The sequence below is a fragment of the Coffea arabica genome, chromosome 11c (genome assembly GCF_036785885.1).
Source record: "Coffea arabica cultivar ET-39 chromosome 11c, Coffea Arabica ET-39 HiFi, whole genome shotgun sequence".
Taxonomy (NCBI): domain Eukaryota; kingdom Viridiplantae; phylum Streptophyta; class Magnoliopsida; order Gentianales; family Rubiaceae; genus Coffea; species Coffea arabica.
In genome coordinates, this window is record NC_092330.1 from 3,314,365 (window position 1) to 3,330,289 (window position 15,925).

The 15,925-nt window shown below is 35.7% G+C and overlaps 1 long non-coding RNA gene across 1 annotated transcript; it reads left to right on the forward strand.

The window, feature by feature from the left end:
• The first annotated feature begins 1,175 nt into the window (after positions 1 to 1,175).
• LOC113715567 (uncharacterized) lies at positions 1,176 to 2,447 on the forward strand. Its single transcript, XR_003454009.2, has 3 exons — positions 1,176 to 1,464; positions 1,553 to 1,811; positions 1,943 to 2,447. It is a non-coding gene; the product is annotated as an uncharacterized lncRNA (long non-coding RNA).
• The last annotated feature ends 13,478 nt before the right edge of the window (positions 2,448 to 15,925 follow it).

The following is a 15,925-nucleotide window of genomic DNA, read 5'->3' on the forward strand; positions in this document are numbered from 1 at the left end:
TTACTCCATTTCTACTAAAGTTTCAAACTTCATTAACATAATTAGTTTAACATGTTGCAACGGAGTGTCAATAAAGATGAACTCTTGTTCCTTCTACAGATCTCTGGCACCAGTTGTACTATTCAAGCATTACCTTGAGATTGCACATATGTCAAATTCTAAGATCTGCAACATGTATTAGCTAACAAAAAATACTCCAATCTTGAAACTCATGTATAGTCGTACAATTCACTCTCTATTTTATGTGAAAATACAAACTATCATGCATGAGGTAAAAACTTGTACATATTAAAATTAATTTAATCAGTTGGACATTATAAGTATTACAACCAAATCAGTTGAACATGCTGTTTATGACTCGCAATAGCTTTTTGGTAATTATAAGCTAAGGTATTATATATTGGTCTTCATTTTATTGTTGTATAACCTTTTCGATATTTTTTTGGATCATTATTCTTAATAGAATTTTGTGCATTTAATCATGTGAACTTTTCTAATGTTGCTTTTCCTGCTCATATGTCCCTATAAAACAGAGATGGAATGGAGAGGGAGACTGGGTCCTTTAATTGAAAGTCACTTCCAGTAAAGGTAGTCGTTTCGAAGATGAAGGCAGCAATATTCTTTAAATGAACATGTCTCAGCCTTCTCAGCCCCCAAATGCTATCACCATGAAGGTACTATGACCTCGTTACCTTTCAGTCCCTTAACAATAAAAATCTCTAGATTCGGTAAATTAGCTAATGATGGCGGAATAGAGTCAATATCACCACCAACAACTAGGTAGTGCAAATGAACAAGCAAATCTATTCCAGATGCAAAGGAATTGCCCATATTGATTGATTCCAAATCCAGCATTTTGAGAAGTTTAAAGTTTCTGGAAATGAATGAGACGTTATAAAGACATCTTGGATAGGCATCAGTGGTGGCAAAGTACAGCAGAGAATGAACATATGGGCCAGAAGGCCTGGACATAACAAAATTGTCAAAATCATGACTAGGATCAAAAGAAGCATAAGGTTAATCACTACTAATTATCAACTTGAAAAAAAGTTCTCCTTTTTAGCTTTTACCATATAGCCAAAAAATATTTACATACCATATCATGAGTCCGACATGCTTTGACACCACCGTTTGATGTTCTTTTTGAAACCATTATTAAGCTTCTACCTACCAGATCCATCAAATAGCTCTTTGGCTTCTTTTTCTGTATAAATCCTTCAGCCACCCATAGCATTATCAATCTTCGAACTCCAACCTCTTTGTCCCCTTGAAATAATCCATAATAGAGAAAGCATGCTTCCAGATGATCTGGCATGTAATTGTAACTCAATTCAAAGATGTCCATGCACCGAGTTTGTGGATTATTTATTATGATTGAGTTCAAACTCTCTGCAATTTGTTTCCACAACTCAGGTTTCTTGTGTGAACCTTGAAGCAGACCAGCTATTGCAACAACAGAAAGAGGTAATTCTTCACATTTTCTAGCAATATCCTTTCCAAGTTCCAATAGTTCCTAAGGACAGTCTTCTTTGGGATATATCTTCCTCTGCAGTAGCTCCCAGTTTTCAGCATCGGAGAGTAGACAAAGTTTAAGAAGATTACATTCAAGTGTGAGTTTCGACACCATGTCATCGAGACGACTTGTTATCAGAGCTCTACTTCCATTGGTGTCTTCTGGAAATGAGCTCTTCAAGTTATTCCATGGCCTGATACTCCACACATCATCCAAAATTATTAAATACCGATTTTTCTTCAAGTGTTTATCGAGAACCAACTCCAAATCTTCATTGGTCATTGTCAAGATATTATCTGTAAGCTCAATAATGTGCCATAAAACTTTAAGCAACAAGTCTCTTTTTGTGTACACTTGTGAAACATTGCACATTACACGAATGTGGAAGTAATATACAACTTCAGGATCATAATACACTTTATTGACCAGGGTTGTCTTACCTATTCCTGGCATTCCAACAATTGAAACTGTATCCAGCTGTGATGATCCCCTGGTAAGTCGATCAACTATGATTTGTTGCTGATTATTTGGCTCTGCTACATCTTCATTTATTTTAAAGGTACTCATCTGTGAGAATTCACGACCCATAGATTGCTTACCACTTTTGGCTCCCACCTCAAATGCCTCCTCTTGAAATGCAGCTACCTGCTCCTTGAAATGTCTAATATTTTCTGAGACATGGTAAAGCCATGACAAATTTTACCTTTCCGATCCATTGCCACCCAGAATTGAGTTAACAATGAATTCTGCCCTATAAGCTGCATCTACTAGAGTTGTTGCCAGATTCTGGATGTGTGAAGTCCTGTTCCTCGAGGAAAGATCTCAAGAATCCCAGATTCTCCAGGATTTCCTCAATGTGTTCTTTGAGAAAGACCATTGAATCAGAGTCAATTTTAAGCAACTCTTGTAGCTTTGTCAAGAGAATATCAATGAATCCTAGTCCATTAATCTTGGGGAACTTGATATGAGGAAGCTTGACATCAATCTTATCAATTACTTGCTTTGTTTATCTCTATCAAACTTGAAATCAGATCGCTCATATCCTTCATCATGCATCCCGTGAATTTGACAGAATTAAAGGAATGACAGAAATATAAAACACCCCTGGCCACTGATTCAATATGCATCAAGGTTGGTCCAAGTCCCTGAAGACGCGTTTCCCAAGCATAATTGTTATTGATGTTATAAGGAATTTCAGAGTTCCAATTTGATCCTTCACTGGGAGAATCAAAACATCATTACTGCCTATGAGATCCGTTAAATATACTTCTGACTTGAATACCTGTTAGGTCTGGCCTAGGAAATTGGCAAAAGGATTTGTAGCAACCCCCAAAGACAAATAACAAAACAGAAATAAGTAAAACAAAAACACAAGAATTTACATGGTTGGGTCAAATTGACCTACGTCCACGGGCGGAGGAGGAGCAATATTTTACTATGAAGAAGAGAGTACAAAAGATGCCTTAGGAAAGTGTTCCTAGGCCCAAAACACGTAATACTAAAACACAAGAAAGTCCAAAAGTATTTAACTAAACAAAAGGCTTAATGACCCAAAGGCCCAAACAACCTACTAATGCGCTCTTGGTCTTGGTGCACTTAACCCCATCACAGGCCCACTATATTTATAGGCAACCAAGAAAAAGGTTCCCTTATACAAAAGCCGATGTGGGACAACGCCACACTAACAAATCTCCACCTTGGCGTGTCCCCAACATCAACAGTAGCAAAACTGCTCCACCTTCTCCACATAAGCCCACTGGGCTCACCAACAATGAATACCAACCCAAATCAAGCATTGTTTGAACTTATAAACTGGAAGAGGTTTCGTGGACATGTCAGCAGGATTTTCCTTGATACTGATTTTCTGAATAAGGACTTTTCCCTCAGCAATAGTATCGTGAATGAAATGAAATTTCACATCAATGTGCTTCGTTCTCTCATGATACATCTGGTCTTTAGTCAAATGAATGGCACTTTGACTATCACAGTAAATAGTAGTAACACCTTGATACAAACTAAGTTCGCCAAATAGACTCTTCAACCACAAGGCTTCTTTGATTGCCTCAGTCATGGCCATATATTCTACCTCCGTAATAGATAAAACTATAACGGGTTGTAAAGTAGCTTTCCAACTAACTGCACAACCGCCAATGCAAAAAACATAACCTGAAGGTGATCTTCTCCTGTCAAGATCCCCAGTATAGTCAGAGTCTACAAAACCAACCAAAGTGTCATTATTTCTTCCAAACTCCAAACTACAATTTGAAGTCCCTCGCAAGTATCTGAGAATCCACTTCACAGCCTGCCAATGTGCTTTTCCGGGACACGACATATACCTGCTAACCACACTGACTGCTTGTGCAATATCTGGACGAATACAAACCATTATATACATAATGCTGCCAACTGCGTTGGAATAAGGAACCCGTGCCATATACTCTTCCTCTTCAACTGACTGTGGTGACTGAGCAGCAGATAGTTGAACATGACTAGCAAGAGGAGTAGTCACAGGTTTAGCATCTTTCATGCCAAACTTCTCCAAAACCTTTTCAAGATAATTTTCTTGAGTCAAGAATATTTTTCCAGCTCCTCGGTCTCTTTTGATCTCCATGCCAAGAATTTTCTTAGCTGCTCCCAAATGTTTCATGTCAAATTCACTACTTAACTGCAACTTCAAAGTGTGAATTTCTGACAAATTCTTGGCAGCAATGAACATGTCATCAACATAAAGCAGCAAATAAATAAAAGAACCATCATCTAACTTCCGGAAGTAAACGCAACTATCATACATGCTCCTTGAATAACCATGACTCAACATAAAAGTATCAAACCTCTTATACCACTGTCTTGGAGACTGTTTCAACCCATATAAGGATTTCTTTAGCAAACAAATATGGTCTTCCTTTCCTTCAATTTCAAATCCCTGAGATTGTTTCATATAAATTTTTTCTTCAAATTCACCATGCAAGAAAGCTGTTTTAACATCAAGCTGCTCCAACTCCAAATCATACATGGTAACTAAAGCAAGTAGAACACGAATAGAGCTATGTTTAACAACATGTGAAAATACTTCATTAAAGTCAATACCTTGTACCTGACTATAGCCTTTTGCAACCAAACGTGCTTTATACCTTGCATTTTCAACTCCTGGAATACCTTCTTTCTTCTTGAAGACCCATTTACATCCAACAATTTTCTTACCTGGAGGCGGCTTCACAAGAACCCAAGTTCCATTTCGATGGAAAGACTCAATTTCTTCATTCATCGCAACCAACCACTTAGCAGAATCATCATAAGAAATCGCATCTGAATAAGTAGTAGGCTCATCAACTACATCAGTTTCTTCTGCGATAGACAAAGCATATGCAACCAAATTTGCATATCTTTGTGGTGGTCGAATATCCCTCCTTGGTCTATCTCTGGCAATGGAATATTCTTCCTCTTCTGAATTATTTTCATCAGTAGATTCAGATGCATCTACTGGCACTTGTTGAATAGAAGGACCAGAACTACCAATCTCAAGCTCCACCTACTTCTGCATACTATCATCTGTTTGACAAGAACTAGAAGACTCCTTCTTGGAAGATAACATAGAGAATTCATCAAAAGTAACATCTCTACTGATTATAAATTTTGGAGTTTTAGGATCAGGACACCATAATCTGTATCCTTTCACCCCAAAAGCATACCCAAGGAAAATACACTTTTTAGCTCGAGGTTCTAATTTTCCATCATTTACATGCAGGTATGCTGGACACCCAAAAATTTTAAAATCAGAATAATCAGCAGGAATACCTGACCAAACTTTCTCAGAAGTTTTGAAATTAAGAACAGCAGAAGGAGCACGGTTGATAATATAACAGGCCATAGAAATTGCCTCAGCCCAAAAATCCTTTGCAAATCCTGCGTTAGAGATCATGCACCTCGCTCTCTCCAAAAGTGTTCTGTTCATACGTTCGACCACACCATTTTGCTGAGGCATCATCCTGACAGTGTGATACCGAACAATTCCTTCATTCTTGCAAAATTCATCAAATTCTCTTTTACAAAATTCCATGCCTTTATCTGTTCTAGGCCGCTTGATCTGTTTACATGTCTGGATCTCAATCAAAACTTTCCATTGCTTGAAAGTGAGGTAAACATCATTCTTATGTTTAAGAAAATAAACCCAAACTTTCCTTGAATAATCATCAATGAAAGTCAACATATACCTGGCACCACCCTTAGACGGAACACGAGATGGACCCCATAAATCTGAATGAATATAATTAAGAGTACCTTTCGTCTTATGAATTGCTGGAGAACTGAAGCTAACTCTTCTTTGCTTCCCAAAGATACAATATTCACAGAATTCCAGTAACCCAGTACTTTGACCGCAAAGAAGTCCCTTTTTGCTTAGTATGCCCAAGCCTTTCTCACTCATATGTCCCAAACGCATATGCCACAATTTGGTGATGTCAGAATCAGACAAAGATGATGATGACGAAACTGCAACCGAACCTATGACAGTAGATCCCTGCAAAACATATAAACTACCAACCTTGCAAGCTTTCATTACAACAAGAGCACCTTTAGAAACCTTCATAACGCCATTTTCACCTGTATATTTGCACCCAAGAGCCTCTAGGGTGCCTAAAGAGACGAGATTCTTTTTCAAATCAGGAACATGTCTAACATTAGTGAGTGTCCTCACAATACCATCATGCATTTTAATTCGAATTGTACCCTTACCAACAACATTGCAAGCGGCATTATTGCCCATCAAAACAATTCCACCATTATAGGATTCATAAGTAGAAAATAAATCCCTATTGGGACACATGTGATAAGAGCACCCCGAATCTAAAATCCATTCATTTTTAGACCTTGTTCTGTCATCAGTCACAAAGAAAATACTTCCTTCATTTTCATCAGCTGCAACACCACTTTCGGCAGTCTCAAAATTTTTCTCACCAGGTTTCCCCTTTTGTTTCAATTTAATTTTCAATTTGAAACAATCTGCCTTAATGTGCCTCATTTTATGACAATAATTGCACTCCATATTTTTATGTCTAGATTTAGATCTACTTTGATCAAATTCTCTTCTCTCAATTCTGCCCCTAACAACCAGACCTTCTGCATGGCCTCCACTAAATTCCCCATTAATATCCCTGTCTATCTGCTCCTTAGATTTTAATGCATATTTAATTTTTCGATACGAAATTGTTTCTTTTCCATAAATCGTAGTATCGCGAAAATGTTTAAAAGATTGGGGAAGGGAACACAAAAGTAACAAGGCCTGATCATCATCATCAATTTTTGAATCTATATTTCCCAAATCCATAATAATGGAATCAAATTTATCAAGATGTGAGAGTATAGATGTACCTTCAGTCATGCGAAGCATATACAAACTTTGCTTTAAATAAAGCCGATTCTGAACTGTCTTCTTCATGTACAAGATCTTAAGTTTGTCCCACATGGCCTTTGCCGAAATCTCAGTGGCTACCTCCCGCAAAACCTCGTCAGAGAGATTTAGGATAATACTGGACCTTGCCTTCTTATCCATCTCAGCAAAATTTGCATATGTCACACCCTCTGGCTTTTTCTCAATTCCGTGTATCGCTAGATCAACTCCGTTTTGAATCAAAATGGCCTCCATCTTGAGTTGCCACATCCCGAAATTGACATTCCTGTCGAATTTCTCGATGACAGTCTTTGTTATTGTTATTGTTGCCACAAAATCCAAAGCTTCCGAAGAAGTTTTGATACCAGTTTGTTAGGTCTGGCCCCAAGAAATTGACAAAAGGATTTGTAGCAACCCCCAAAGACAAATAACAAAACAGAAATAAGTAAAACAAGAACCCAAGAATTTACGTGGTTCGGTCAAATTGACCTACGTCCACAGGCGAAGGAGGAACAATATTTTACTATGAAGAAGAGAGTACAAAAGATGCCTTAAGAAAGTGTTCCTAGGCTCAAAACACGTAATACTAAAACACAAGAGAGCCTAAAAGTATTTAACTAAACAAAAGGCTTAATGACCCAAAGGTCCAAATAGCCCACTAATGCTCTCTTGGTCTTGGTGCACTTAACCCCATCACAGGCCCACTATATTTATAGGCAACCAAGGGAAAGGTTCCCTTATACAAAAGCCGATGTGGGACAACGCCACACTAACAATACCAAAATCCTTGAAAGCAACCTGAACAGCACATTCCTTGCCTCATCGCTGGTAAGAATTTTGGGATCAAAGAAGCTTTTACATGAATCCAGCTCCTTAGCTCGTTCTTGAAAGTTTTTAAATGTCTACTCTATCTCGACATTGGCAATAACAAGACGAAGCTTTTCAAAATCAAATTTACTAATATAGTACAACTTCAACATGTCTTTCAAACCTGTAACATAAATGAGAACGTCACAAATCTAACGTATTGGTAGGATAGAACAGTAGGAGTAGAAAGAATCAAGAGTTGAAGCATTTCATATCCTTCTGCTTCAACATCAAAGCAAGACCTTGAGAGTCATTTTGGGCCCCAACTAGTCTGGAATCGAGCCAGGTCGGACCCAAAACGGGTAGCAAGCTCTCTTCTCTCCATCCACAATAGTCAAAATCCAAAATCTTGCTTAGGGAATTGAGCCCTTAAACTATTTTAATTGTTTGCTTTTGATCCCTCATTTATTTCAAGTCTTAGATTAGCCCCACAATGTCAAAGAAGTGTCACACTTTGATCCTTCAATCCATTTTCAACCTGAATTTATCAAATTTTGCCCCTTAAATCCATCAGCTTTAATGGTAGAGATGGACCGAAGGATAAAAAATTGACGTTCTTTATTTTGACATAAGAGGTCGTGGTCAATTTTGACAAGTTTACACCTCTGCTTCCTCTTAAGCCTATGTAATCAGGTATCTAAATCAACACATGAATCCCAGAAGTTGCGATTATTAAAGTATGGATTAATCTTTTTTATATTGACAACGTACATACGATCAATTTTGGATAAATAACAACTATACAAAATTTGAATTTGAAATTCAACTTTTGTACATGTATTATTGATCAAATGGTGATAGTGTATATATTTAGTGTACATAAGATTTATTCAGTATATATTTCCTGAATGTTTTGTGGTTTATATTATCTCCTTAATTTCCTCTTTTCTTCCTAGAACCCTTTGCTCTCTCTCTCTCTCTCTACAAAGAGCAATTGGATATTGATAGAGTGGGGGTTAAGCTTTTATGAGATTAATTGACAAAAGGACCATCAAGTTCCATTATACTGTAAACTTTTCCAAACAAATAGTTGAAAGTCGATAAAGTGTCGGTTAAGCTTTCATGAGATTGATCAACCGTAGGACCCTCAAGTTTCATTTTGTTGGATCAAGAGCTTGTACAATTGTTAGACGTAATTGTACCCTCCAATGTATACTGAAATAGCAAAAGTGGATGTCAACATAATTTTTTAATGTAAATCTTAATAAGTGAATAAATTTGTTGTGTTTTTAGATATGTTAATCTCTATATTTATTATTTTAGTGATTTATTATGCTGGAAGCTACATTGTGCAGTACAATTGTCACTGACAATTAAAGAGGCCCTTAACCCCATTTCATTTCAAAATGTTTCAATCGAATGGACCAACATGGGTCTATTCCAATGTGAAATGTGAAGTGTGAACTCGAGACTTGAGAGTTGGGTTACCAGACACGGTGAGGTTTGACTACTACATGGGCATTACATTGAGTTTCATGTTAAGAAGAAAAGTGCTGAAATTGCCAAAAAAAAAAAAGACACACACACACACACACACATTGGGTTGCACTACATTGTGTTTCATGTTAAAAAAAATGGAAAATGAACTGGGATGGTTGCTAGTTGAACTGTCTCGGAATGGTTTTGTGCATTTGAACAGAATGTAAGAAATTTTTTTGATTGCATTTTTCAAAAAGTTTTTGGGGAAAAATTAATATAATATATTTAGAATGTGATATATGTGATGTAAAAAATTGATTGGGAAATATGTAAATAGAATATTGCTGCAAAACAAGAATTTTTTTTCAACAATTAGCAATACAAACAGGGTCTAAGTCTTCTATTTAATTAGGTAAATCAATTTGAATGTAGTGTAACAAAGAATAGTTTTTGTGAACTCCGAACATGATGTTAGAAAATGATGTACACCACATGATATGGGCTTTACATTTTTCTTTATTGAATCATGGCTTTTAACCTTGAGGAATGGTAATACAACAAATTTGGCCTTAGGCCACCAAAAACATTATAGCCAAAGAGTCAAAAATCATTGTCTTTAATAATTAACTGCAAAAATTCTTGAACTTCTTGTTCTTTTCAAGTTAAGGCTACACTTAAAGTTTTGAGGGCTGTTGGTGCTAAAGTGGAATGGTATACGCGTTTCTACTTTATACATTAGTTGCTTTGCTAAAAACGGCTTACAACTAGAGATAGACTCAGAAGATGGGTTGCATTAATGGAACTACTGATTGTATTCTGTGCAATGCTGTTGAGAAAACTATGGATCATTTGTTTTTCAAATGTCCCTTTGACTGTTATTGTATGGCAGAAAGTTCAAGCATTATGTTAAGAGTAATGTTTTAAAACCTAGCCCAGACCAGCTGGTCAAACCGGCCTTCTTTCCGGTCTAGATTTGCTTAAAAAACCAGTTAGTATCAATTTACATTTAAATCAGTTAAACCGTCTAGTTCAACCATTGAACCGTTGACCCAAAACAGTTTTATGAGAACTGACCGGTTCAATATCCAACCTTAATTAAGCTAACAATTTTGTATTTGGTCAACTAATCTCATTAATGACATTCCAAATTTAATATTTTAACAATTACCCATGCATAATTATCTCTAATTAATTAGACAATAATAATTATTGCCTTATTCTAATCATTTCTTCCTCCCCTCCATAATTATATATTAACTCTTGTTTAACATTTATAACATATAATTAACTATATTAGTTTTTTTTAAATCTTGAATGCATTTCATTTATTTGTTAATGCCTTTTAAGTGTTTCAATTTTTATCATATAACCTAGTACTCATATAATTTGGGAAAATTAAAAATATATGAAATAATACTATTAAAATCCATTAACTTATAAAAGCTATTTTTGAGTCTCAAACAAATAATGCTACTTAGATAAATAGAATAAGAATTGAAGTGATTACATTTAACAATATGACTTAATTTTCTACAAATAATTGTTTGTTTTTTAGATATTTAATATTTATTAATAATATTTACGACATATTTATGATATCACAGGTTAATAACAGTCAGTCCAACGGTTGAATTAGTGACCCTTGATCCATTCACTTTTCTAGATCAATAAACAGTTTGGGTTTTAGAACCTTGGTCAAGAGGATAGGAGTGCTAACCCATGGTCTATTGAGCTCAGATGGATATGTCAGCGCTGGAATTCCAAGTGGTTCGTTGACAGGTTCAAAAGGTTGGTTTTAGCTATTACAGTCCATCAGGTTTGGAAGGCTAGAGACGAGGCTATTTTCACGAATGTTCCCACTAATACTAATGGAATCCTTGCAACTATTGTTGATTCTGTTAGGCTTGCTGGAGCCTCTGGTGAATTGGGATTTGGCTGTTGAGTAGGGTATAGCACAAAGATGTTTTGAGAATAGACGAATAACTTTTATAAATAGTATACATACCTTACAAAGTACCTGATGTAACTGAGTAATCATGCTCCTTGTACAAGCTTACTGTTCTATCAATGGAAAGTTTATCGTTTGCCCAAAAAATAATAATAATTTATCGTTGCCAAAACTGTTGCTAAATCCATGTTGCAAAAGGTATTAGGTGATGGTATCTTAGAATCATAGTTAATAGTCTTACTATTTCCATTCATTGTCCAAAAGTTTACCTTTTGCGATGAAATTGTATGTTGGTAAAAATACTTATTTTTCATAGCAAATAATGCATTTTTGTAGCAAAAAATTTTAGATTTTGCCTTCAAGTCCATTGATTTTCCAACAAAAGTCTTATTTTTAACTACGAACTTTTTATCGCAAATTGTTTAATATTGCTATGATTGTTTTTGTAGCCAACCATGACAACTTTTTGTTATGCAAACAATTGTAGTCAATTGTTCAAAATTTGCTATGTTTTTTTTTCTATGCAAATAATCGTAGTCAATTGTATAAAGTTCACTACGTTTTTTTTTTTTGCTACGTTTATTGTGAGGTGTGGCCCGAGAGTTTTTATCAATTACTTCTGTGGAGCTTTGATAGTTCTTTGATGGAGACCTGGAGGCATGTTTAGAATTCAACCAAAAATTAGTTAGATTTTGGTCATTTTGAGGTCAAAAATGTTTTCACCGTCCGACTCTGCCCTAACTCATCGGAGTCATACCACACTGTTAGGATCTAAGTGCGGAATAAACAACTATTAAGATATCAAGTACACAACAATTTAATGACAAACAAATCACAAGCATGAAAGATAAACGATATACAATATTTAATGTGATTCGATTCCACCATTGAGCCTACGTCCACGGAGAGAAAGCCGTTCTTTATTATGAGAGGAAAATTCAATACAAGAATACAACTTGAATCCAATCCCAACCCTTGTATACTATCTCTTATCTTTCAAAAACCCTCTCTCACACCCCATGTATAAGATTACATGTCGCCTTTTGTGTGCTCTTGTGTGTCTCTTGTGTAGTATGACAATCTACCTATTTATAGATGACATTATTTGACCAAAACCCAAATAATAATAAGAAACCAATTCTAGTTTCTAAACTTCACAGAATAGGAAACAATTTCTAATCCTAAACAAAATAGAAAATTCTCTGACTATTTCTTCAAGTAACTAAAATCAATTAAGAACCTAGTTACTTCCACACAAAACAAGAAACCTATCTAAAAGAAATTAAACCAATTTCCGAACAAATTTTCACCTTGGCGAAAATTTCTTTTAACAACCATTTTCCTTCAACTACTAAATAATATAGTATCGAACTATACACTCGAATCAATACAGTCCTGACACCAAATTGATTCAATCGGCAAATGAATATATATAGTTACCCCGAATCCAACCTCCAGTTGACTCGTGAGAAAGTGTCTCAATTCGCCATCTCTTTTTGTAGGATTTCTTCTCATCACCACTTGTAATTTAGGATCCTCTTCTGTGAGCTCTAACCCTAACCATTGAGGCAACCACATGGTAAAATCACCATATTTCTTCCCATCCTTAGGACTGTCTCGCCACGTGTGGTTTCCAAGACTACACCTAAAACGAAAAACTCGTAACTGTCAGAGTTTACTGGCACATGAAAATTAGATCTCTTTGTTTCTTTGGGACACGTGCCACATCACCCAAGAACATAACTAAAATCTAAAATTTATCGAGATGAAGTATCAACCATTGGAGGTGTGAGAAAATCTCCACCAATTCACGTCCAAAATCAACATTGGATTCCACATTTTTCTTGACCCTTGAATCACCTGCTTAGATTCACCGTCAAGTATCTCCATGCTTTTAGACTTCCCATCCTTCACCATCAATGTTTTTTATCAAACCATTGAAACAAGGATACCACCCATTAAATTGTTCAATTAGTAACAACCACCAATCCACTTGATTTCAATAGTCAACCATGATCCAACCACTAACCTTGCTCTATTGTCCGTGAGCAATCCAGTCTCGCAACTGAGCTCGGATACCACTTGTTAGGATCCAAACGTGGAATAAACAACTATTGAGATATCAAGTGCACAACAATTTAATGACAAACAAGCCACAAGTATGAAAAATAAACAGCACACAATATTTAACGTGATTCAATTCCACCATTGAGTCTACGTCCACGTAGAGAAACCCATTCTTTATTATGAGAAGAAAACTCTATACAAGAATACAGTTTGAACCCAAGCCCAACCATTGTACACTATCTCTCATCTCCCAAGAACCCTCTCTCACACCCCATGTATAAGACTACATATCGCCTCTTGTGTGCCCTTGTGTGTCTCTTGTATAGTATGTCAACCCACCTATTTATAGATGACATTATTTGGCCAAAACCCAGATAACAATAGGAAATCAATTCTAGTTCATAAACTTACACAAAATAGGAAACAACTTCTAATCTTAAATAAAATAGAAAATTCCTTTACTACTTCAAGTAACTAAAATCAATTAGGAAACTAATTACTTCCACACAAAGCGAAAAACCTACTTGAAAGAAATTAAGTCAATTTCCTAACACACACGATATTGCTTGGGTGTTTGTGGGGAAAGAATGAAGAAAAAACAATGTTAGATCCTGCCTGATGCTGTGTTAGGGCATCCACAATGAAATTCACATTCCACATCAGCATTTCACTATCTCCTGTTTTATTATACTCTCATTTATAATGGATTATACTCCACACAGTATAACAATATGGGTCCACAATCAACTCAAACATTTAGTTTAATAATGCACAACTCATATCCCATAAAAAAATAAGCTCTCGTGCATGTTGCTTGATCTGATCATTATTCCACCCGCTATGATGTTCTCCATCCAATTTGTTGTCGTATTGGTTGAATTCATTGACCATCCGACTTAACCAATGCCAATGTGACTTCATAGCTTTATATTTTCTTGGTGGCCCAAATTGTCAATTCTCATTAATGTAGTCGGTGACTCGTTTCTAGAAACTCTTATCATTTTGGGAGTTACCCACGATGTTGCAATTGGAAATTGTGCGCCAAGCACTTGCAAGCATCTTGTCATCATCCACACTCCATGGGACATGTTTACAATCAGGTTCTTTCACCGCCTCATTGGTGAGAGTAATGTTTTCTACCCCACATTGCATTGAATACGGTGGAAATTGAGAGTTCGACATTAATTACGTTGGTGTTGCATTTTCTTGCTAGCCGACGAAATTAAAATCCTTCCTTATCTTTGACAGAAATTTTGAACCTCCACAACCCATCCCAAGGTTATAATAGTCCAATGTGTAGTGATTTCCCATAGTCAGATTAAAATAAGTAGGTGGTGGATACATAAGAATTGGATATGAAAATTTTGGTGAATTTTAGAAATTTGATGGATGGTTGAAATTGGATAAATTTATGGGATATGCATAATTTTGCACATTTGTAGGAATAACGAGAAATTTGGGTAATTTGGAAAATTTTGGTGGTTTTGATTTTGTGAGGAGGGTGAATTTTCTATATTTGGAGCATTTAACATATTTTTAAAACTACTAAAATTCTCATCCATAATCACAAAATATTGAAATTTTAGAAAATTGTTCAAAGAGGTTGTGGAAAATGAGTGAGAGAGTAAGAGAAATAATAGAATAGAATAGTGAGATATGAAAAAAAAAAAGGTGCCTTGTGTGTTTATATAGAGAGAACTAAAAAATAACCATTAAGATAAATGAACATTAACTTGCACCACAAAATTTTAGTCGTTATTCATGTGTAACCAAAAGGTGTAATGCTCATTACACTGCCATTGTGGCCGTGTAATGGATACCTCCCATGACACGCTATTGAAGTTGCTCTTAGTTGTCTGCCATAGGTTAACAGATCCTACCATATTATATTCCCATCCATCCTTTGATTACAACTAGTTTTTCAGTCCTGACGCCATGCGTCAGGTAGCTGAGACTTATTATTTTGCTGTTATGTTTGTGTGTTTTTTTTTCTTTGTTAGATATAATAGTCATGTATGTGAGTGTGTGTTTTTTCCTAATTGCACAAATAAACATGACTTTGAAATCAGGTTATCTTACATTCTTAATATAACATTAATCAGTAAGTAATGCCTAAAATTAGGCAGAACTAAAAGGCATGATTATTTAACATTCGTAATGTAGCATTAATCAGTAAGTAATGCCTAAAATTAGGTAGAACTAAAAGGCATATGGCTATACATGTCTCCTAATCAGGATTTCATATTGGATCCTATTCTTTTTGTTGCTATTCAGATGATTGTTTGATTGATAGATGAAAAGTGTTCAAGAATGGAAGGAGCAACAATAGTTTCTTTGGACAGGACATCATTTATTGAAAATGAGTCTGGACTCTCAATATTGAACAACTTTAACTTGCAAGGGTGAATATACATATTTTCTTATTTTTCTTTCTTTCTTCCCTTTTTTAGGCTGTCTATCTCATTTTTTTTGGAGATTTTGATGATTTTGGTTTTGATAATTTGTATAGGAGGCAACAGTTTATGTGGTGAGTACGAGGAGCATGGAAGAAGCTCTTTGAATTTTCACTAAGATAATGGCTTACTACAAGAAAACTGACATTTCGCGACGCCAGAATTGTGCTGGAAAAAGTCAAAAAACTGCCGCAAAAACCTTTTTGCGGCACAAATGTGATGGAATTCAATTGTGTCACAAAAATAGCCGTTACAAAAGAAAACGACACAAT